Source organism: Lissotriton vulgaris, chromosome 3_1 (assembly GCF_964263255.1).
Source record: "Lissotriton vulgaris chromosome 3_1, aLisVul1.2, whole genome shotgun sequence".
NCBI classification, from domain to species: Eukaryota; Metazoa; Chordata; class Amphibia; order Caudata; family Salamandridae; genus Lissotriton; species Lissotriton vulgaris.
The window spans coordinates 1221884241-1221908517 of record NC_141689.1 but is presented as its reverse complement, the minus strand read 5'-3'; the positions used below and the strand labels follow the sequence as shown (position 1 = coordinate 1221908517).

The following is a 24277-nucleotide window of genomic DNA, read 5'->3' as shown; positions in this document are numbered from 1 at the left end:
AAATCACGTTGAGGCTGATGCACATAATCCACAATAGTTTCCCCAAACGTCACAAAATCAGACCTAAACCATGTGTGAAAGTTGCACAAGACAGCATATGGATGTTAGATCCGCCCCCGCTGGCATCCTAATGATGCTTCTGACGATAGTGTTGGGCTACAGATTGTCGGGGATCAGCTCTGTATGTTAGCTGACAAAAAATAAACTTGTAATCTTTACACATTTATTTTTCACCAGTTCAAATAGCTCCAACCCTGTCTGGGTATACAAACAACAGAGGTTTAATATATAGAGTCTCGCCCACCTTAAGAGAGCTCATTTACCCAGGCAAAGGGCTGATTCCGAGAGTCTCTGGGCTTTTACACCGATCTTTTTGTGTCATCCAGCAGATCAGGTTGCAGTCTGACACCCTGCTGCACAACTTATTTCAGGAACAAGAGGCTACAATCATATTGCCATATTTATAATTTCATTCAACATGTGACTATCACCGTTTTAAACAACAAAGTTGAATGCATTTCTCACAAAGCCATTAATCGTGGCACCCCAGAATGCCTGGCTCAAAAACTCACCCCTACTTCTGGTGGATGCTCGTTATAAAGAAACAATAAACTCCCTTCTACCACAACCTATAAGGTTTAATAAATAAAACTCAATCTCTATTCGGGAAGCACGCCCAAAATATAAAAGTTTATCTCTATAGGAAATTGACCCAACCGCTCGTTCTAGACTATCAAAACGGATCCAAAAAACTTCTGGATCAAGAAACGGCCTTTGAACAAAGCGCTGCATTGTAACACGTCTATATTTTACAAACATGATAATGTGATGGCACATAGTGAACACAGCAATGTGACCTAGTTTGTCTCTAATGTTCACCCTCTGGTACATATCACTCGAAACTGCTCTGGTATACTAGCTTTCGCCCTCACATTTTCTTCACAATATTTTGCTACTTTTGTTGTATGTAATTTAAAGCGCTCTGACACCCTGTTGTCTAGTTCACGCTATACAAAACTAAGCCAACAAAAAAAAAGTACATTGCTATTTTTTTCAGAAACAAAAAGAAGAATCAGAAGCCCAAATCTCTGTGGAATGTTGTCACGGTACAGCTGAAAATCTCGGTAAGCTTGGCATTATCTGATGTTTTAAAAAAATATATATATTTTATTGATTAAGAACAGTACGTAAAACATACACTGTAGCAAGCATGACAATTAGGGTATAACACTGGTCTGGCCAATCAGGCATCGCATATCACATGTAATTGAACATAATATCAAGCATCATCAAATTCGGCCTAAAACATACAGTTGAGCAATCATGACAAATAGAATGTACCACTGGTCTAATCAATCAGGTCTCTCATTCCATATGTAATTGTCCAAATACCTCTAGTTTTGGTTAGAAACTCTAAGCCTATCTACCCTGCCCCTCCCTGACTCACTCTTCGACATCGTTCTCATCAAAATCTGTTTGTTCGTCCTCTTGCAGTGGTCACAAATCTCCCCCTGAACACGTTCCACTGGGTCCAAATCTTGGTCCACCTGCGTGGGCTCGCCCTTGCCGTATAGACCGCCCTTTCTGTAATCATCACCATATCCATGTTCTTACACCACTGTGCTAACGTGGGAAGTTCTGCTGCACCCCATTTCTGAGCTATGTCTCTCTTCGCTACTAGCATGCCTACTGTAGACCAGGTTTGACCGTATCTAGTGAGGTCATTCAGCTCCCATACGTTTAGCAGGCATTTGCGTGGCTCAGGGACAAGGGACACCTCCAGCGTCTGGGGGATGGTTCGCATTACTTGTCTCCAATACTCGGCTATACGGGGACATTCCCACATGGTATGTATAAATGTTCCCTCCTCCCCACATCCGCAAAGACAGTAGGGGTGTTGGGCCCGTTGTATTTTGTGTAGAGTACTTCTCGTGTAGTACACCCGGTGCAGGATTTTGAGCTGCACTAGACGGAACTTAGCCGAGATGCCCACCTCTTTCGGAGATGCCAGCGCCTCGTTCCATTCGGAATTGTCCATGTCTCCTAATTCAACTTCCCATTTCTCTCTCAATTTTAATGTAGGATCTGGTAGGTTGTTAATCAATTTACGATATGTGAGGGATGTGGCGTTGCATATAGTCCGTGGTAAGGCAGTCTTCAAGAGGGTTTGCCTCCGGGACCTCTGTGTCTGCTGGTATGGCCGTAAGCAGAGCATGCCTAATCTGCACATATCTATATGATTCAGTCGTTCCTAATTCATATTGTTGTTGGAGCTGGGTAAAGAGAACCACTGTTCCCCTGTCCCATAAGTCTCCTACCGTTGATATACCGATGTTGTCGCATTGTGTGAAGCCCTTACTGTGTCTCAGTCGCCCCAACGCTTTGGTGTCCCATAGTGGGGTAAGTTTGGTGATTCTACCTTTCCACCCTAGTTTAGCCTGTGCTGTATGCCACAGTGTGGTCGTGATTTTTGTGAGTCCCACCATCTTCGTTGCCAGTCTTCTGTCGTATAGGGCTGCAAGCATATTGTTGGTGCCCATCTGCGCCCTATCAGCCCTATACGCTGGGTCAAGGATGCTTGTTTCCGGTCCAGGGAAGACTTGGCTTTGCAGTTCGGGCTGGACTGTTCCCATGAGGCACGGGGTCAGACTGATTTGCATATGGCCATGTCTGAACTGGGGTGGTGGAGTGAGCTAAAGAATGAAGATGGATTAAGCCCAGATCAGTTGACTGGGGGTGAGTCTTTGATTTGCTCCAACGCTCCGTCCATCATCCCCTTTGGTATCGCTTACATTAGAACCAAGTACATTACATAAGGAGAATTACACACTAACAAGTAACAAATGCAATCAGGCTAATTGAAAAGCTAAATATAAAATAGGAAGTGCAAAAAATAGGTTAATACTGGTATAAGAGACATATTTACAGTGTTGCGTTCAAATGACTGCCAAGTAGTCTTGAGGGACATGAGAGAGAGAGAGTTGAATTAAGCCTGGAAGTGTCTTCTGAAGAGAAGAGATTTAATATCTGTTTTAAAGGTCCGGATTGAGGCTGTTGTTTGGAGGGTTGGTGGAAGTGAGTTCCAGATTCTAGCTGCATTGCCTGAAAAGGATTGAGCCATACATCTTCCCTTTTGAAAGTAGGGGACTTGAGCAGTAGTTTTTCAGCATTGCGTGAAGGTCTAGAGCCGCCTGAGATTTTGAGTTAATTTTCCAAATAGTGAAGGGTGGGAGAGTGAAAGGCTTTGTGGGTGAGATAGATAGTCTTGTAAATTGGTCTTACTTTGATGGGAAGCCAGCAAAGAGAAGACATTATGAGAGTGATGTGATCATATCATTTGGCCCCATATACAAAGCGTGCGGCTGAATGGAGTATGGATTTAAGAGGGAAAGGTGGGCTTAGGGGAGGCCAGCAAGGAGAGAGTTGCAGTAGTCCAATCTGGGGAGAACCAGTGATTAGACCAAGGTTTTTAGGTCTTGCACAGGAAAGAAACACATAACCCTCCAGAGAAGGCGCAGTCGGTAACTTGCATTCTTGGCAATGGTATTGATATGAGAGTATAGATTGAGCCATTTGTCAAGTATGAAACCTAGGGATTTAGCGCTGTTGACAGCAATAGGTTTGTTGTTAAGTAAGTTCAGATTGTCCATCCAAAGTTGAACAGGAGGAGAATAAAGAGAGGTAGAGAGAAGAAGGAATTCTGTTTTGGAAGGATTCGAATAAATTGATGAGCTGACATCCAATTTTGGATGGAGTTGAGAGTGGTGTTGAGGTGAGGATTGAGATGTCGTGTGCGGAAGACACCTTAAGGTAAATTTGGGTGTCATCTGCATAGAGGTGATAGCGGATCCCAGCTTCTTTAAGGAGATTTCCCAATGGTTCCATGTGAAGATTGTACAAAGTGGGTGCGAGGATAGAGCCTTCAGGGACGCCTTGTCCAATAGACATTGAAGAAGAGCGAGCGTTTCCTATTTTGATCATTTGAGATCTATCCGAAAGGAATGAATCAAACCATTTGCGCACTGTGCCTTCAAAAATCATTCTTTGTTTTAAAATGTTCAGAAGAGTTTTGTGGTTGATAGTGTCAAAGGCTGCGGATAGGTCAAGAAGAATCAAGAGACGAGACTCACCAGAATCAAGTATACACAGGCCATCGTAGATCACTTGAAGCAGGGCAGTTTCAGTGCTATAGCCTTGTATGAAACTAGATTGGAATTTGTAAAGGAGGTTGTTATTCCTGATGTGAAGGGAAAGTTGCTTTGCTACATAGATTTCTGTGATTTTCACAAGAAAGGGGAGGTTGGTGATAGGGTGGAAATTGTTGAAGTCATTCACATCAGCAGAGGGTTTTTTAAGAAGTGGGGTAGCTTGTCCTGTTTTAAGGGCAACAGGAAGTGAGCCTTGGTTGAGGAAGAGGTTTATCAGTTTGGCCCAGTAGGAAAGAGTGTGGGTCTAGAAGTCAATGGAGATGTCACTGTGTGTGGGGTCAAAAGAATGATTTGAGGGTTTAGTTTCTAGAATGCTTTTGAGGAGGGCCTCCTCAGTGATGACGTCAAATTGCTGCCACGCAACTAATGATTTATGAACCTCAAGGGGGAGTAGGGCGAATAACTTGATCCACAAGCAATTTCACTTTCTCATCGAAGAGTAGAGTGCATTCTGCTTCTTTCTTGGGAGGGTCGTCAAATTTGATGATTGAGATAGAGATGTTGGTGCTTTTGATGAGGTTGAATAACTTTTTAGGTCAGTTTTGGGCTGCATTGAGGAGGGTACTGAAGTGCAGCGCTTTTTCACAAAAGATGTGTTTGTGGTAACTCAATCTTGCTAAACTTAGATTAGATAGGTTAGTGATGGAAGGAGATTGTCTCCATTGTTTCTCCAGAAACCTCAAATTCTTCCTTTATTCATAGAGGGATTTATTGAACCATGGGGCAGAAGGAGTAGGTCTTTTCTTTTTACTTTGTAGTGTAGCAACCTTATCAATTTTGATTGAAAGACCGGAAAGTCATTGGGAGGTGAGATCGTTGACATCAGAGTTGGGGTCGATGATTGGAAGTGAAAACATAGCTGAGTTGCACAGCGTGTCATTGTTGATGTTTTTGGAGTTTCCGAACCAGGAAGTAGACCTTTTAGGTTGGGCAAGGGTTAAAGAGTGGGATAGGTGCAGACAAAAAGGAATCAAGAAGTGATCAGACCAGTCTACTGATATAGGGTCAGCAGTAGTTAGCATATTTGCTTTGGATATGACAAGGTCAAGAATGGCAAAAGGCATTTTTGGGGCGTCTCCAACGCCATGACTGACTAGCAGCGTTTGCTGGAGCTCCACCCGCCCACTGTAAATCCTGGTCCTTATCCTGTCTTTTAGCCACAACTGAAGATTACAATTCGCTGGCTGACTACATACCAACCCCCGGCTCACAGGAGAAACACCACAAACCGCCACCACAGGTGGAGCGAAGAGGCCAGCACAGCCGAGGGGAAGACTGGGCCCAGCGCCAAGATGGCCGCCTGGTTCCAGTGTAGATTCCGGCCCTGTGAGGAGCCCACCCGGAGGGGTTGTCATCCCGGAGCTGATCTGCAGTGGCCGCCTACCTTGCCTTCTGGCTGGATCTGGCATTGGGTGTAGTCCAGAGGCTGAGGGGAGCGTGCTGAAAGCACAAGACTGGTGCAGCTGCCCGCCCCGGTTGGGAGAGCGGAGGGGTGTCGCAGATTGTGTGCCGAGGTGGGGCCTCCTCGTTCAGTTCCTGCTGCAGTGAGAGGGGCTGCGCCGAGACCCTGTTGGCACCTGTGGCCACGGCTGACTACTCCCTAGACGTCGGAGCTGCCCACACTCTTGTCTCGGGCCGGATCGCCGGGGGCTGGAGGACGGTGGGTGCGGAATGGCTGAGCCTGAAGTGTGTGCGGCCCAGAGATCGCCGCCAGAGTCACCGCTGCTGCCTCCCCCGCAGTGCGGTAGCGGTACGGGCCTACCCGCTAGAAGTTCTCCGGACGTGGACCCCCCGCCTCCTGTGAATCCTGACTCAAGTGGTCGTCTGGTCATGGCGCCCAAGGTACAGGCAGGGGTGGGGGCCAGCCAGGGATGTACGCCTCCTGATGAGTGTTTCCCACGATGTGGAGACGAGACCGGTAGGCCCAGGGCCCCTAAACACTGAACACTGGCTTGAACTGTGCCGAGTTTGTCTTGCCACTCTACACACGTTGGCCGGAATTGACCCCCTGGGGGCGACAGGGTCAGGTGCGCCCCGTGTGTCTGGCTGCCCCCCCCTACCCCCAGGGAATGGGCAGCTGTGGGGCCCTGCTGTATTGCACGTCTGTGGGGCAAGCATACCATTGGTACGCAGAGGGCGCTGGACCCTTACTGCTGAGAGACCAAATGCGGCGTTGTAGAGTCAGTACTGCTCCAGGAGTGGGCAGGTGGCAAGCCACCCTTCTGAGGACAACAACATCGCTTCATCAAATGCTATGCTCCCTGCAGCCATAAATATGTGTTATGAAATGGGAGGTCCCCGCTGACAGTTACATCCACATGCTGAGAAGGCCTTGTGGGGGCATGGCTCGTGAAGACGACACTGAACGGTGGGCTCTGTGTTTGCTTTACATAGCGGGGGGCATGTTGTAACTGCCCCCGGAGTGCATCCTCCTGTGATACTAGCCTCGACACAAGTTTGTGCCTTTCCTATTGGCGTTTCTACCCCCAGGCGGGGTTGCTGGCTGGAGTACTTTCTCCCAGACTAGAGATGGCAAGGGACAAGGAACCTATGACGCACAGCCAGGGGAAAATGGACAAATATACTATGGTGCTCCCTGCGCACACAGAGCCAGAGGGAGACGCCGCAAGCTCACCTGACAATGCAGCTATCCTTCAGGCGATTCATGCCTCAAGGGAAGCCCTTGAAGGCAAAATGGCAGAGATACGTACGGCAGGACGTTCGCAATATTGCAGATTGCGTCACTCAAACGGAAGCCCGCATATCCGAAGTGGAAGATGTAACGCGTACCTCCAGGGGCAATATCCAGGAACTACAGGTTACCGTGCGGGAGCTCTTGTGGAAGGTCGATGACGCAGAAAATAGGGCACGGAGAAACAACCTCCACTTTATTGGTATACCCAAAGGACAGGAGAACGTCGACCTCGTTGCTAACTTGACAACATGGTTACGCGATGCCCTCCCAGGAGCTAAGTTCTCCACCTGCTTTCTCATTTAAAGGGCACCTAGGATGCTGGCTGTGAGACCTTCACCCCAGGCTCCGCCCCGTCCCTTGATTGCCATTTCTTTGAACTATCAGGACCGAGATGTAATCCTAAGGGAAGTCCGGAAAATGGGTGAAATTAAGTTGGCCAATGCCAGGGTCATGATCTTCCCTGACTATTCCAGGGAGGTACAGAAAATGTGAAGGTCCTTCGACTCTGTGAAAGTCAAACTTCGGGCCTTGCGCATTCAATATATGCTTCAATTCCCAGTCGAGCTCAAAAGATCTTTCAGGACTCGACTCAGTTCTTCCAAATACCAGAGGAGGCTTGTGCCTGGATTGAGGAACGCCCAAGACTTGGACCAAAGGCCAGCGGTACCGCAGCTCACTCAGGAGCTTTGCAATCAAAACGGGAGCCTTCACCGCAGAGGATGAAACCGCCACGGCGTCTCACAGCATGAAACCCGAGATGCCTGGGGTCAATGCAGCCAGGGACACCGTATAGACGGAAGGGGACAAGAACGAAAGAGGATTCGAGGGAGGGGGGGGGCAGGGCTGCCACTGGAGACTCAACCCATGGAGACAGCACGCATGCTGCCCAATCTGACCAGGACTCCGTAGAGGATACTGATGGTGACCACCCTCTCCTCAAAGCCATACACCAGGCAGAAGGGTCCGAGACGGCGGCCTGGAAGTGGAGCCAGATCATCAAATACAGCAACACAAAAGTGTCGAAGAAATGTCAATCTTGGGTGAGACGGAAGAACCAATCGGCGATTCAGCAACTGCACCAGGCCCACCCTGCCCAGGCATGCCTGAGTCAAGGAAGAGACTGTGTTAACCATCTTCTGGGAACTAGAGACATATCCTTTATAGTTTTGGTTGTTATTGGGGGTAGGGGAAGGGTGGGAGCGACAGACACCTCAAGGACACCTATGCTTGTTATGTTGGTGATTGTAGGGTCAAGTGTAGGACATGTGAGGATGTGGGGGGAACGGAGACAGGAAGGGAGGGGAGTTTGTGGGGGAGTTTTGGGGTAAAGGTATTTTGTTTTTTTTTAAGGGACTGATATGGGGCATTTACAGCACTGATACTTGCCTTCCAAAATGACACCATGGCCGTACAGAACGATGACAGATACTCCGTCCTCTCTTGGAACGTCAATGGGTTGGGGGGCAAAGTAAAGAGAGGCTTAGTCTTGGCATACATAAAAGGTTGAAACCCGAGATAATTTTTCTGCAAGAAAGGCATCTGAAAGGCAGGCAGTGTAAGTTTTTGGGTAGAGGCGCTTACAAGACACTGGCGCATACCGGCTTCTCTTCCGGGACGAGTGGGGTTGCATATTAATAAAGAAAGCCCGGCCTTTTAGAACTGAACACACATGGACAGACCCAAATGAGACATATGTGGCAGTGAAAGGCATATGGAATAGGAGGGACATTACTCTTATAAGCGTATATGCTCCTCCAAGACTATAAAAGCAGAAGCTGGATAAATTGGCAGGTATCCTCTTGGAGGCAGGCTCCAGTACCCACCTAGTCGGAGGGGACTTTATTGACCTAATGGACCCTCGGTGCGATCGTACTGCGGTCCCTCTTACAGGTTCTAGCGAGACACAACTCAAGAGATTCACAGACACCCTAGCACTGACAGACCTATGGCGTAGGCACCACCAAGGTACTGGAGCGTATTCCTTTTACTCCGGAGCCCATAAAACCTTTTCGAGAATAAACTAAATCCTGGCCCGGCGCGAGAGGTGAAGGAGATCCAAAAGGCAGAATACTTAGCAAGAGGTCTCTCTGACCACTCGCCCCTCTGGCTAACAGTGGGAAGAGGTGGGAAACCTTTGGGTTGGGTAATGACTGGAGGCTTAATGCCTGGGAACTTAAGGATCCAAAGGTAGCTCAAGAAATTAGAGTGGATATTAAGCTCTATTTTCAAGAAAATGTGGGCTTGTGGAGTCTGCTATACCTATCTGGGAGCCATACAAGACAGTCCTAAGAGATAGGGCCCGAACATAATAGCACATAAAAAAGGCCAGGCACAGAAAGATATTTCGTGAACCGAAACTAGGCTCCCCCAGTTAGAAAAGCAGGCCCTCACAAGCGAAGAACCCATATTGCTACGTAGAATGAGGACTCTACCCCAGGAATACTTGGCTATGGTCAGGGATGATGCGCAACAGGCGATTCTGACTATGCATTGGCGCCTCTACGATGTGGGGGATAAGACAGGTAGGCTGCTAGCATGGCTCAGTAGGAAAGAACTGGACAGCAGATGGGTAACCCAGATAGAGACCGATGATGGCCAGAGGCACGTGACCCAAATTAAGATATCCGAGGCCTTCACTCATTATTATAAAGTTTTCTACGCCAAATATCCCCTGGTGGGACCGTCAGTGATTGAAAGCTATTTAGAGGCGATAGAGGTCCCCAGACTAGGAGAAGAGGAGGCTTGAGCGCTGGAAGCCGAGATAACTCTGGAGGAAGTAGGGGCAGCTATCAGTTACATGAAGTCTGGGAAAGCTCCAGGTCACAACAGACTGCCTCCAGAATTCTTCAAACAAAACGCTGCCTTATTGGACCCCTACTGTTGAACTTATATCTGGAGGCGCAAGACGTGGCAGTTTACCAAAAGACCTCTGCACTGCCACAATAGTGGAGATACCCAAAAAAGATAGACCGCCACAGAAGTGCAGCTCGTATTGCCCCATCTCGCTTTTAAATATAGAGACAAGGATACTGGCCCGTGTCCTCAACTGTTATATCTAGTCTCATTCACCATGACCAATCTGGCTTTATGCCAAGGAGGTCCACGAGATTAACCCTGCGAAGAGTACACAATTGGCTTGAGGTAACTAGCAAGAGGGCAGACCCGCATTTAATACTCTCCCTCGATGCTGAAAAAGCATTTGATACTGTTCACTGGCCTTATCTCATGTCCACATAAGAAAGGTTTGGTTTTGGTCCCAAATTTAGGCAATGGATGACTCTTTTATATGAGAAGCCAATGGCCTGGGTATGGGTCAATGGAGCATTCTATGGGGAATTTCCAATAGAGCGGGTGACTAGACAGGGATGTCCCCTGTCCCCCCTTCTTTTTGCTCTTGTATTGGAACCTCTTGCGTGCGTAATTAGAGCGCATCCGGATATGACCAGGTTTCGGTGTAACAACACTGAGATTAAGAACGAAGGAATATCGTTATTCGCTGATGACTTTCTTCTCTATGTCACGAATCCCGAGGCAACACTCCCACAATAACTAGACAGTTTTGACTGCTATGGTAGACACGCCGGGTATAAAATTAACTGGGAAAAATCTTGCTTATATTCAGCAAATTAGAGATGGGAACCTTTTGACTGTGTGAGTCAGCTCCAGGTGGAACAAAATGGGATGAAATACTTGGGTATTTACATGACCAATAGACTGGAGGCCATACGCCATAATCTCCACAGAGTCCTCAGAAAGTTCAAAATAGATGTTGAAAGGTGGAAGACGTTGCCTCTGACACTGCTAGGTAGGGCCGCCCTATATAAAATAGTAGTGCTGCCCAAATTCCTTTATATCCTTCAGAACACGTATTACCCAATCCCAGAGGACGTCTTTATCGAGATTGATGATGCTCTTTGTACAGTCCTCTGGGATGGAAGGCCTCCCAGAGTGGCCTTAGCCACCCTACAGCGTAATCAATATAGCAATGGAATATTGCTGGCAGATATTAGAGCCTTCTATTGGGCCTCCCATCTGATAGTTATTAATGACTGGGAACATATGCCTGGGGATCACCCAACCTATGTGCTAGAATGCACGCGATTTGGAAAACACCCACACACCCACTACATTTATGAAGGGAAGGGAGTCGCAAAATTATTAGCAGCCACCCAGGTGGTGCTGGCCGCCTGGAAAAAAGCAGAAAGGCAAATTAAATGGATCAATATCATCACTAGAGAAACCCCCCTTTGGGTGGGAGGGAGACTCAGAATTCGCAAAATTGACTGGGTTTAAACAATGGGATCTGCTGGGTATCTTCTGAATCAAAGACATACTAGATCACAACAAACTTGTCACCTTTCCCGCCCTCCAGAGGGAATACGTTCCCATGAGGCACAGGGTCAAGACTGATTTGCATATGACCAGGTCTAAACTGGGGTGGCACGGTGAGCAAAAGAATGATGGATTTAACCCAAATCTCTTGACTGGGGGTGAATGTTTTAATTTGTTTTGCATCCGTCCATCAATTGTGTGTCTTTTGCTTTCTTGCCCCAAGGGCACCAGGTATGCCCAGACGTGTGTCCTGGGCTCACTGTGCCACTGGAATCAAGCTATCCTGGCTGAAGAGGAGTGAAACCCTGGAACCGGTCCTAGAATGCTTGTTTTTGGTCCAGGAAGGACCTGGCTTGGCAGTTCGGGCTGGACTTTTCCCATTAGGCCTAGGGTCAAGACTGATTTGCATATGGCTAGGTCTAAACTGGGGTGGCATGGTGAGCAAACAAATGATAGATTTAACCCAGATCTCTTGACTGGGGATGAATGTTTTGATTTGTTCTGCATTCCGTCCATCAATTGTGAAGGTCAAGAATGGAGCCCTTAGAGTGTATTGGTTTCATGCTGTGTTGGATAAGATCATTTCCTAAGAGAAAAGTGCCCAGCCTGTTGGCAGCTGAGTCTTCTGGAGAGCCCCAATGCAGATTAAAGTCTCCAAGAACAATCTGGCTGTGTATTTGAGAGTATTGGTCTCTGGCAAAGTCAGTGATTTCTCCAGTGAAGGCGGAATAGTTACCAGGCTGGTGATAGATGGCATGAAACCTGAATGGGGAGCCGCGTTGTACTTGGAGCTCCAGAGAGAGACATTCATATGTATGGAAGGAGTTGTTGGGAAGAGCCTTGAGTTGAAGGGAGTTTCTGAAGATAAATGCCACGCCTCCCCCAACTTTATCTGGTGTATCAATTCTGATAATGGAATAGTCGGAGGGGAGCAGAAGATCAAAAGAGTATAAGAGGTGTCATTGAACGGGTCTCAGTTAGGAGAGGTATATCTAGATTATGAAGATTGATGGAGTCTGAGATTTCCAACTTGTGTTTGTTTGCAGATCTGCAGTTGTGAAGCAAACAGCTCAATTCTGAAATGACTGTTTGGGTGAAGCAGGAGTTAGGGCTTTTATGGGTGATAGGGATGCAGTTCCTGACTGATAGTGCCTGGGTAGAACAAGCCTGATATTTAGTTTGGGCAAGGGAGATGGTCGGATTAGTGCAAAGATTAGAATTACATGGAGAGTAGAGTGTGAGGGGGCTGGAATTGGAGGTCTTGTAGCCAGCCAATAAATTAGAGATGTCTGTGGGTGACAGATTGTATGTGGCTCTTTTGGTGCATGGGAGCAGGGTGCTCCTCGGGAGTTTGGGGAAGTGAATGTTCATCAGGGTGATTGGGTAGTTGGGTAAGGTAGAGAATTTAGCATTTAGGAGTTAGATGGTGGCTTCAAGCTGGGAGATATAGGAGATGAGTTAACCTAGTTTATTTTCTAAGGAGAGTAGGGCTGAGCTGTTAAGTGGCTCAACAGGTTCAGAAGGGAGATCAGATTTAGAGGGAGAGCAAGGAGAGGGGTGTGGGGGAGGAAGGAGTGTTAGGGTGTAGAAGAGTATAGTGGAGGGGGACTCGTGTGATGTTGCTTGGTAGTGATTATCGGTGCAACTGTGGTAGAGAGAAAATGGTCTGGGCAAACATTGAACAAAAAAGAAGTATGGGGTTCAGGTTTAGGAACAGTCGGGTGAGGACAGTGGTGGGAGGACGGAATGAGGTGAGGGGATAGAAGGGAGTCACAGAAGGGCAGGAGGTCGGGGGAAGAAAATGGAGGAAGGTCTGGAGAAGGAACGTGGCCTGGGAGAACTGAGTATTAGGGGGATGAAAACAAGCACAGACAGGAGGGTTGACCCAGATGGTGGTCAAAGAAAGAGTATGACTCTTCTAGGCAAGAGGAAGGGAGAGGGGAAAGGAAGAGATTGCCAAGAGAGGATAGTGGGTCAAGCAGTATTAATTGAGAGTTGGTTGGTGAGGAGAGATGAAGGGGGTTGTGTAGTATTCAGGTTAAAGGGAGAGGGGCAAAACGGGTAGGGTGGAAGAAAAGGGATAGCATGAGGTGGACAGGTTGCTAAGTGATTAGGTTGGTCAGGTTGTTGGAAAAGTAGATTGGATGAAGGGGTGTTTAGCCTGGTGGGGGAGGGCTTCTTTGGGATTCCAGGATGGTGTTGAAGGGTAGATGAGAGTGCTGTCTATTAGCTTGGCTGGAGTGTTGAGGGGGACGTCACAATTGGAGAGCGGGAGATTGGGAGATGGGGAAACAGGGGTGAAGGATGGAACAGGTCTGCTAGGGGGGAGGCCTAACTATCATCAGTTACCTGTAAGAAGGGAATCACCCATCCTTCTATACGTCAGCACCTGGCTAAGAAAAGCTCACTTATTCCCTCCCAAAGGAAAACATGCAAATGATACTAATGCACATTGGGGTCTCTTTATTACATGATATTCAGAGTGACAAAAAGTTAAATGGCTGCATATTATCACAATCATACAAACATTCATACATATAAAAGCTGAAAGAAAAGAATATGGTTATACACAATATACTAACATGAAAGACCTCACCAATATGCGGGGCATGGCGACTTCGTCCTCCTCTTTCCCTCTGGCGTGCCCTGGACTCTCTGCTCTACAGTCGTAAGTACACGTCTGCACCACGCTGCTTCAACAGACCGCCATCGACAAAATCTCTTGTCAGTGAATCTCTCCCTTCACTAATATATAATGCCATTTCTCATTGAAGCTTCTAGAAAACTCCTCCTATAGTTCCCACTGAATTCCTGTACCACCTGGTACCAAGGCCACTCCTCAGGGTAGCTAAGCCTTTGTTATGACCTCGGCGCAGAGTGAGCACATTCCTTCGATAAGAACCGGCCTGTTCTAGTTCATAGCAAGAGAATAACACTTTGTAATGAAAATATAACCGTTCACCTACAAGCTGTGCAAAAGATCGGGTTTGAGCAGAACATGGCGTCCCTCATGCATAGGCCTTTAGGCCCGAAAAGGAGCAAAGATCATGAAAAGAAGGCATAAGATCATGCCAAAGCACATAGGCAAGCTCTGCCAGCAAATGAGACAAAGTCGGAAATAAAGTGAGCACCACGCATTCATAGACAATGACAATGTATACTGAGATGGTGATGGGTACTTGGTCAACATCATGCTAATGAGTGCAAAACCTCTATCATCACAGGGGGGTGAGCAGGTTTGCAGAGATCTTGGATCGGATGACAGACGCTGTACCTAGGCAGGCGTTCCGGCCTGTATGCAGATCGGTAGTATGGTGGAAACTTCGCTACCATTGAAAGACCCCAGACCTTTTGATGATGGGTGCCAGACCTTGCTGATGACTCTGGACAATAACCCTAGGCCCTTAGCGAGATAAACAACTGCAGATGAGGGATGGTGATGATGACCGGCCAACACAGGGATATTCACTGAGAAGTGATCCCAACCCGGGAGCCACTTTGCGGCTCGACCATCCAGTGGCCATCTTGAATTAAAAAAAAAGTGATACTTTGCATGAAGCAGAAGAGGCCAGTGCACTGTTTTCTGTCAGTATTTCCTTAATTAGGCTCCATTGACATCCCGCTTCAAACATTTATTGGGGAGGAGATGAAAGTGTTCTACATGATCGTGCTGTCTAAAAAGGGAAAAAACAATATCCTTTAGGTTGTTAACTTAAACCATTCCCAAAATCACGCAGAGCTAGGCAACACAGAAAGTGAACATGGGCCTTACTCAAGTGTGCTGGCCATCTTAAGGTCAGGTACTTGGTACTGCAGAGCGTCCACACCCATTCCAGCTCTTGTGCCTCTCAGCTGTTATTCGGTGCAGTGCTCTCTCACCCACATGAGCAGCCGCCCGATCTTCGATAGTGGCTCCTGCCGGTGATTGCCAAAGCCTGTCTCCTGCACGCCTCCTCCCCCCCCCCCTGCTCGCACCAGCATGCATCCCTACCAGTATGACAGCCCGGATCGGGCCCCTCAATGGCTCTGCATTTCCTGCTTAGCCTCTGGATCCAGGGGCTCATTCAATTCAGACATAGTGTTAATCGTGGCCTCCGCAGGTTCGTCTCAGTTGGATGATCGCCAGCTTGTCCGCCCCAAGGCCCCTCCTGCCGCAGCAACACTCAACTGTAGGTAGGTTACATGTGATCTTACCTGTCAATTTACCACTGCACACGGGATAGCTTTTTTTGTAATGTGCAGCAAATAGTCATAGGGAAGAGGGAGTCTCAGTACCTCATTAGAGGGGCCAGCCAGGGATGTACGCCTCCTGATGAGTGTTTCCCACGATGTGGAGACGAGACCGGTAGGCCCAGGGCCCCTAAACACTGAACACTGGCTTGAACTGTGCCGAGTTTGTCTTGCCACTCTACACACGTTGGCCGGAATTGACCCCCTGGGGGCGACAGGGTCAGGTGCGCCCCGTGTGTCTGGCTGCCCCCCCCTACCCCCAGGGAATGGGCAGCTGTGGGGCCCTGCTGTATTGCACGTCTGTGGGGCAAGCATACCATTGGTACGCAGAGGGCGCTGGACCCTTACTGCTGAGAGACCAAATGCGGCGTTGTAGAGTCAGTACTGCTCCAGGAGTGGGCAGGTGGCAAGCCACCCTTCTGAGGACAACAACATCGCTTCATCAAATGCTATGCTCCCTGCAGCCATAAATATGTGTTATGAAATGGGAGGTCCCCGCTGACAGTTACATCCACATGCTGAGAAGGCCTTGTGGGGGCATGGCTCGTGAAGACGACACTGAACGGTGGGCTCTGTGTTTGCTTTACATAGCGGGGGGCATGTTGTAACTGCCCCCGGAGTGCATCCTCCTGTGATACTAGCCTCGACACAAGTTTGTGCCTTTCCTATTGGCGTTTCTACCCCCAGGCGGGGTTGCTGGCTGGAGTACTTTCTCCCAGACTAGAGATGGCAAGGGACAAGGAACCTATGACGCACAGCCAGGGGAAAATGGACAAATATACTATGGTGCTCCCTGCGCACACAGAGCCAGAGGGAGACGCCGCAAGCTCACCTGACAATGCAGCTATCCTTCAGGCGATTCATGCCTCAAGGGAAGCCCTTGAAGGCAAAATGGCAGAGATACGTACGGCAGGACGTTCGCAATATTGCAGATTGCGTCACTCAAACGGAAGCCCGCATATCCGAAGTGGAAGATGTAACGCGTACCTCCAGGGGCAATATCCAGGAACTACAGGTTACCGTGCGGGAGCTCTTGTGGAAGGTCGATGACGCAGAAAATAGGGCACGGAGAAACAACCTCCACTTTATTGGTATACCCAAAGGACAGGAGAACGTCGACCCCGTTGCTAACTTGACAACATGGTTACGCGATGCCCTCCCAGGAGCTAAGTTCTCCACCTGCTTTCTCATTTAAAGGGCACCTAGGATGCTGGCTGTGAGACCTTCACCCCAGGCTCCGCCCCGTCCCTTGATTGCCATTTCTTTGAACTATCAGGACCGAGATGTAATCCTAAGGGAAGTCCGGAAAATGGGTGAAATTAAGTTGGCCAATGCCAGGGTCATGATCTTCCCTGACTATTCCAGGGAGGTACAGAAAATGTGAAGGTCCTTCGACTCTGTGAAAGTCAAACTTCGGGCCTTGCGCATTCAATATATGCTTCAATTCCCAGTCGAGCTCAAAAGATCTTTCAGGACTCGACTCAGTTCTTCCAAATACCAGAGGAGGCTTGTGCCTGGATTGAGGAACGCCCAAGACTTGGACCAAAGGCCAGCGGTACCGCAGCTCACTCAGGAGCTTTGCAATCAAAACGGGAGCCTTCACCGCAGAGGATGAAACCGCCACGGCGTCTCACAGCATGAAACCCGAGATGCCTGGGGTCAATGCAGCCAGGGACACCGTATAGACGGAAGGGGACAAGAACGAAAGAGGATTCGAGGGAGGGGGGGGGGCAGGGCTGCCACTGGAGACTCAACCCATGGAGACAGCACGCATGCTGCCCAATCTGACCAGGACTCCGTAGAGGATACTGATGGTGACCACCCTCTCCTCAAAGCCATACACCAGGCAGAAGGGTCCGAGACGGCGGCCTGGAAGTGGAGCCAGATCATCAAATACAGCAACACAAAAGTGTCGAAGAAATGTCAATCTTGGGTGAGACGGAAGAACCAATCGGCGATTCAGCAACTGCACCAGGCCCACCCTGCCCAGGCATGCCTGAGTCAAGGAAGAGACTGTGTTAACCATCTTCTGGGAACTAGAGACATATCCTTTATAGTTTTGGTTGTTATTGGGGGTAGGGGAAGGGTGGGAGCGACAGACACCTCAAGGACACCTATGCTTGTTATGTTGGTGATTGTAGGGTCAAGTGTAGGACATGTGAGGATGTGGGGGGAACGGAGACAGGAAGGGAGGGGAGTTTGTGGGGGAGTTTTGGGGTAAAGGTATTTTGTTTTTTTTTAAGGGACTGATATGGGGCATTTACAGCACTGATACTTGCCTTCCAAAATGACACCATGGCCGTACAGAACGATGACAGATACTCCGTCCTCTCTTGGAACGTCAATGGGTTGGGGGGCAAAGTAAAGAGAGGCTTAGTCTTGGCATACATAAAAGGTTGAAACCCGAGATAATTTTTCTGCAAGAAAGGCATCTGAAAGGCAGGCAGTGTAAGTTTTTGGGTAGAGGCGCTTACAAGACACTGGCGCATACCGGCTTCTCTTCCGGGACGAGTGGGGTTGCATATTAATAAAGAAAGCCCGGCCTTTTAGAACTGAACACACATGGACAGACCCAAATGAGACATATGTGGCAGTGAAAGGCATATGGAATAGGAGGGACATTACTCTTATAAGCGTATATGCTCCTCCAAGACTATAAAAGCAGAAGCTGGATAAATTGGCAGGTATCCTCTTGGAGGCAGGCTCCAGTACCCACCTAGTCGGAGGGGACTTTATTGACCTAATGGACCCTCGGTGCGATCGTACTGCGGTCCCTCTTGCAGGTTCTAGCGAGACACAACTCAAGAGATTCACAGACACCCTAGCACTGACAGACCTATGGCGTAGGCACCACCAAGGTACTGGAGCGTATTCCTTTTACTCCGGAGCCCATAAAACCTTTTCGAGAATAAACTAAATCCTGGCCCGGCGCGAGAGGTGAAGGAGATCCAAAAGGCAGAATACTTAGCAAGAGGTCTCTCTGACCACTCGCCCCTCTGGCTAACAGTGGGAAGAGGTGGGAAACCTTTGGGTTGGGTAATGACTGGAGGCTTAATGCCTGGGAACTTAAGGATCCAAAGGTAGCTCAAGAAATTAGAGTGGATATTAAGCTCTATTTTCAAGAAAATGTGGGCTTGTGGAGTCTGCTATACCTATCTGGGAGCCATACAAGACAGTCCTAAGAGATAGGGCCCGAACATAATAGCACATAAAAAAGGCCAGGCACAGAAAGATATTTCGTGAACCGAAACTAGGCTCCCCCAGTTAGAAAAGCAGGCCCTCACAAGCGAAGAACCCATATTGCTACGTAGAATGAGGACTCTACCCCAGGAATACTTGGCTATGGTCAGGGATGATGCGCAACAGGCGATTCTGACTATGCATTGGCGCCTCTACGATGTGGGGGATAAGACAGGTAGGCTGCTAGCATGGCTCAGTAGGAAAGAACTGGACAGCAGATGGGTAACCCAGATAGAGACCGATGATGGCCAGAGGCACGTGACCCAAATTAAGATATCCGAGGCCTTCACTCATTATTATAAAGTTTTCTACGCCAAATATCCCCTGGTGGGACCGTCAGTGATTGAAAGCTATTTAGAGGCGATAGAGGTCCCCAGACTAGGAGAAGAGGAGGCTTGAGCGCTGGAAGCCGAGATAACTCTGGAGGAAGTAGGGGCAGCTATCAGTTACATGAAGTCTGGGAAAGCTCCAGGTCACAACAGACTGCCTCCAGAATTCTTCAAACAAAACGCTGCCTTATTGGACCCCCAACTGTTGAACTTATATCTGGAGGCGCAAGACGTGGCAGTTTACCAAAAGACCTCTGCACTGCCACAATAGTGGAGATACCCAAAAAAGATAGACCGCCACAGAAGTGCAGCTCGTATTGCCCCATCTCGCTTTTAAATATAGAGACAAGGATACTGGCCCGTGTCCTCACTGGCAGACTCACAACTGTTATATCTAGTCTCATTCACCATGACCAATCTGGCTTTATGCCAAGGAGGTCCACGAGATTAACCCTGCGAAGAGTACACAATTGGCTTGAGGTAACTAGCAAGAGGGCAGACCCGCATTTAATACTCTCCCTCGATGCTGAAAAAGCATTTGATACTGTTCACTGGCCTTATCTCATGTCCACATAAGAAAGGTTTGGTTTTGGTCCCAAATTTAGGCAATGGATGACTCTTTTATATGAGAAGCCAATGGCCTGGGTATGGGTCAATGGAGCATTCTATGGGGAATTTCCAATAGAGCGGGTGACTAGACAGGGATGTCCCCTGTCCCCCCTTCTTTTTGCTCTTGTATTGGAACCTCTTGCGTGCGTAATTAGAGCGCATCCGGATATGACCAGGTTTCGGTGTAACAACACTGAGATTAAGAACGAAGGAATATCGTTATTCGCTGATGACTTTCTTCTCTATGTCACGAATCCCGAGGCAACACTCCCACAATAACTAGACAGTTTTGACTGCTATGGTAGACACGCCGGGTATAAAATTAACTGGGAAAAATCTTGCTTATATTCAGCAAATTAGAGATGGGAACCTTTTGACTGTGTGAGTCAGCTCCAGGTGGAACAAAATGGGATGAAATACTTGGGTATTTACATGACCAATAGACTGGAGGCCATACGCCATAATCTCCACAGAGTCCTCAGAAAGTTCAAAATAGATGTTGAAAGGTGGAAGACGTTGCCTCTGACACTGCTAGGTAGGGCCGCCCTATATAAAATAGTAGTGCTGCCCAAATTCCTTTATATCCTTCAGAACACGTATTACCCAATCCCAGAGGACGTCTTTATCGAGATTGATGATGCTCTATGTACAGTCCTCTGGGATGGAAGGCCTCCCAGAGTGGCCTTAGCCACCCTACAGCGTAATCAATATAGCAATGGAATATTGCTGGCAGATATTAGAGCCTTCTATTGGGCCTCCCATCTGATAGTTATTAATGACTGGGAACATATGCCTGGGGATCACCCAACCTATGTGCTAGAATGCACGCGATTTGGAAAACACCCACACACCCACTACATTTATGAAGGGAAGGGAGTCGCAAAATTATTAGCAGCCACCCAGGTGGTGCTGGCCGCCTGGAAAAAAGCAGAAAGGCAAATTAAATGGATCAATATCATCACTAGAGAAACCCCCCTTTGGGTGGGAGGGAGACTCAGAATTCGCAAAATTGACTGGGTTTAAACAATGGGATCTGCTGGGTATCTTCTGAATCAAAGACATACTAGATCACAACAAACTTGTCACCTTTCCCGCCCTCCAGAGGGAATACGTTCCCATGAGGCACAGGGTCAAGACTGATTTGCATATGACCAGGTCTAAACTGGGGTGGCACGGTGAGCAAAAGAATGATGGATTTAACTCAAATCTCTTGACTGGGGGTGAATGTTTTAATTTGTTTTGCATCCGTCCATCAATTGTGTGTCTTTTGCTTTCTTGCCCCAAGGGCACCAGGTATGCCCAGACGTGTGTCCTGGGCTCACTGTGCCACTGGAATCAAGCTATCCTGGCTGAAGAGGAGTGAAACCCTGGAACCGGTCCTAGAATGCTTGTTTTTGGTCCAGGAAGGACCTGGCTTGGCAGTTCGGGCTGGACTTTTCCCATTAGGCCTAGGGTCAAGACTGATTTGCATATGGCTAGGTCTAAACTGGGGTGGCATGGTGAGCAAACAAATGATAGATTTAACCCAGATCTCTTGACTGGGGATGAATGTTTTGATTTGTTCTGCATTCCGTCCATCAATTGTGAAGGTCAAGAATGGAGCCCTTAGAGTGTATTGGTTTCATGCTGTGTTGGATAAGATAATTTCCTAAGAGAAAAGTGCCCAGCCTGTTGGCAGCTGAGTCTTCTGGAGAGCCCCAATGCAGATTAAAGTCTCCAAGAACAATCTGGCTGTGTATTTGAGAGTATTGGTCTCTGGCAAAGTCAGTGATTTCTCCAGTGAAGGCGGAATAGTTACCAGGCTGGTGATAGATGGCATGAAACCTGAATGGGGAGCCGCGTTGTACTTGGAGCTCCAGAGAGAGACATTCATATGTATGGAAGGAGTTGTTGGGAAGAGCCTTGAGTTGAAGGGAGTTTCTGAAGATAAATGCCACGCCTCCCCCAACTTTATCTGGTGTATCAATTCTGATAATGGAATAGTCGGAGGGGAGCAGAAGATCAAAAGAGTATAAGAGGTGTCATTGAACGGGTCTCAGTTAGGAGAGGTATATCTAGATTATGAAGATTGATGGAGTCTGAGATTTCCAACTTGTGTTTGTTTGCAGATCTGCAGTTGTGAAGCAAACAGCTCAATTCTGAAATGACTGTTTGGGTGAAGCAGGAGTTAGGGCTTTTATGGGTGATAGGGATGCAGTTCCTGACTGATAGTGCCTGGGTAGAACAAGCCTGATATTTAGTTTGGGCAAGGGAGATGGTCGGATTAGTGCAAAGATTAGAATTACATGGAGAGTAGAGTGTGAGGGGGCTGGAATTGGAGGTCTTGTAGCCAGCCAATAAATTAGAGATGTCTGTGGGTGACAGATTGTATGTGGCTCTTTTGGTGCATGGGAGCAGGGTGCTCCTCGGGAGTTTGGGGAAGTGAATGTTCATCAGGGTGATTGGGTAGTTGGGTAAGGTAGAGAATTTAGCATTTAGGAGTTAGATGGTGGCTTCAAGCTGGGAGATATAGGAGATGAGTTAACCTAGTTTATTTTCTAAGGAGAGTAGGGCTGAGCTGTTAAGTGGCTCAACAGGTTCAGAAGGGAGATCAGATTTAGAGGGAGAGCAAGGAGAGGGGTGTGGGGGAGGAAGGAGTGTTAGGGTGTAGAAGAGTATAGTGGAGGGGGACTCGTGTGATGTTGCTTGGTAGTGATTATCGGTGCAACTGTGGTAGAGAGAAAATGGTCTGGGCAAACATTGAACAAAAAAGAAGTATGGGGTTCAGGTTTAGGAACAGTCGGGTGAGGACAGTGGTGGGAGGACGGAATGAGGTGAGGGGATAGAAGGGAGTCACAGAAGGGCAGGAGGTCGGGGGAAGAAAATGGAGGAAGGTCTGGAGAAGGAACGTGGCCTGGGAGAACTGAGTATTAGGGGGATGAAAACAAGCACAGACAGGAGGGTTGACCCAGATGGTGGTCAAAGAAAGAGTATGACTCTTCTAGGCAAGAGGAAGGGAGAGGGGAAAGGAAGAGATTGCCAAGAGAGGATAGTGGGTCAAGCAGTATTAATTGAGAGTTGGTTGGTGAGGAGAGATGAAGGGGGTTGTGTAGTATTCAGGTTAAAGGGAGAGGGGCAAAACGGGTAGGGTGGAAGAAAAGGGATAGCATGAGGTGGACAGGTTGCTAAGTGATTAGGTTGGTCAGGTTGTTGGAAAAGTAGATTGGATGAAGGGGTGTTTAGCCTGGTGGGGGAGGGCTTCTTTGGGATTCCAGGATGGTGTTGAAGGGTAGATGAGAGTGCTGTCTATTAGCTTGGCTGGAGTGTTGAGGGGGACGTCACAATTGGAGAGCGGGAGATTGGGAGATGGGGAAACAGGGGTGAAGGATGGAACAGGTCTGCTAGGGGGGAGGCCTAACTATCATCAGTTACCTGTAAGAAGGGAATCACCCATCCTTCTATACGTCAGCACCTGGCTAAGAAAAGCTCACTTATTCCCTCCCAAAGGAAAACATGCAAATGATACTAATGCACATTGGGGTCTCTTTATTACATGATATTCAGAGTGACAAAAAGTTAAATGGCTGCATATTATCACAATCATACAAACATTCATACATATAAAAGCTGAAAGAAAAGAATATGGTTATACACAATATACTAACATGAAAGACCTCACCAATATGCGGGGCATGGCGACTTCGTCCTCCTCTTTCCCTCTGGCGTGCCCTGGACTCTCTGCTCTACAGTCGTAAGTACACGTCTGCACCACGCTGCTTCAACAGACCGCCATCGACAAAATCTCTTGTCAGTGAATCTCTCCCTTCACTAATATATAATGCCATTTCTCATTGAAGCTTCTAGAAAACTCCTCCTATAGTTCCCACTGAATTCCTGTACCACCTGGTACCAAGGCCACTCCTCAGGGTAGCTAAGCCTTTGTTATGACCTCGGCGCAGAGTGAGCACATTCCTTCGATAAGAACCGGCCTGTTCTAGTTCATAGCAAGAGAATAACACTTTGTAATGAAAATATAACCGTTCACCTACAAGCTGTGCAAAAGATCGGGTTTGAGCAGAACATGGCGTCCCTCATGCATAGGCCTTTAGGCCCGAAAAGGAGCAAAGATCATGAAAAGAAGGCATAAGATCATGCCAAAGCACATAGGCAAGCTCTGCCAGCAAATGAGACAAAGTCGGAAATAAAGTGAGCACCACGCATTCATAGACAATGACAATGTATACTGAGATGGTGATGGGTACTTGGTCAACATCATGCTAATGAGTGCAAAACCTCTATCATCACAGGGGGGTGAGCAGGTTTGCAGAGATCTTGGATCGGATGACAGACGCTGTACCTAGGCAGGCGTTCCGGCCTGTATGCAGATCGGTAGTATGGTGGAAACTTCGCTACCATTGAAAGACCCCAGACCTTTTGATGATGGGTGCCAGACCTTGCTGATGACTCTGGACAATAACCCTAGGCCCTTAGCGAGATAAACAACTGCAGATGAGGGATGGTGATGATGACCGGCCAACACAGGGATATTCACTGAGAAGTGATCCCAACCCGGGAGCCACTTTGCGGCTCGACCATCCAGTGGCCATCTTGAATTAAAAAAAAAGTGATACTTTGCATGAAGCAGAAGAGGCCAG

At 48.0% G+C, this 24277-nt stretch overlaps 1 protein-coding gene across 1 annotated transcript in view; it reads left to right on the top strand.

Moving 5' to 3' along the window:
* The window catches only part of LOC147727675 (uncharacterized), a 382784-nt gene that overhangs the window by 4471 nt on the left and 354036 nt on the right, over positions 1 to 24277 (top strand). The window contains exon 2 of the mRNA XM_086963156.1: positions 1058 to 1124. The gene's annotated coding sequence lies outside the window, so the exon portion shown is untranslated. The remainder of the gene's footprint in view (positions 1 to 1057; positions 1125 to 24277) is intronic.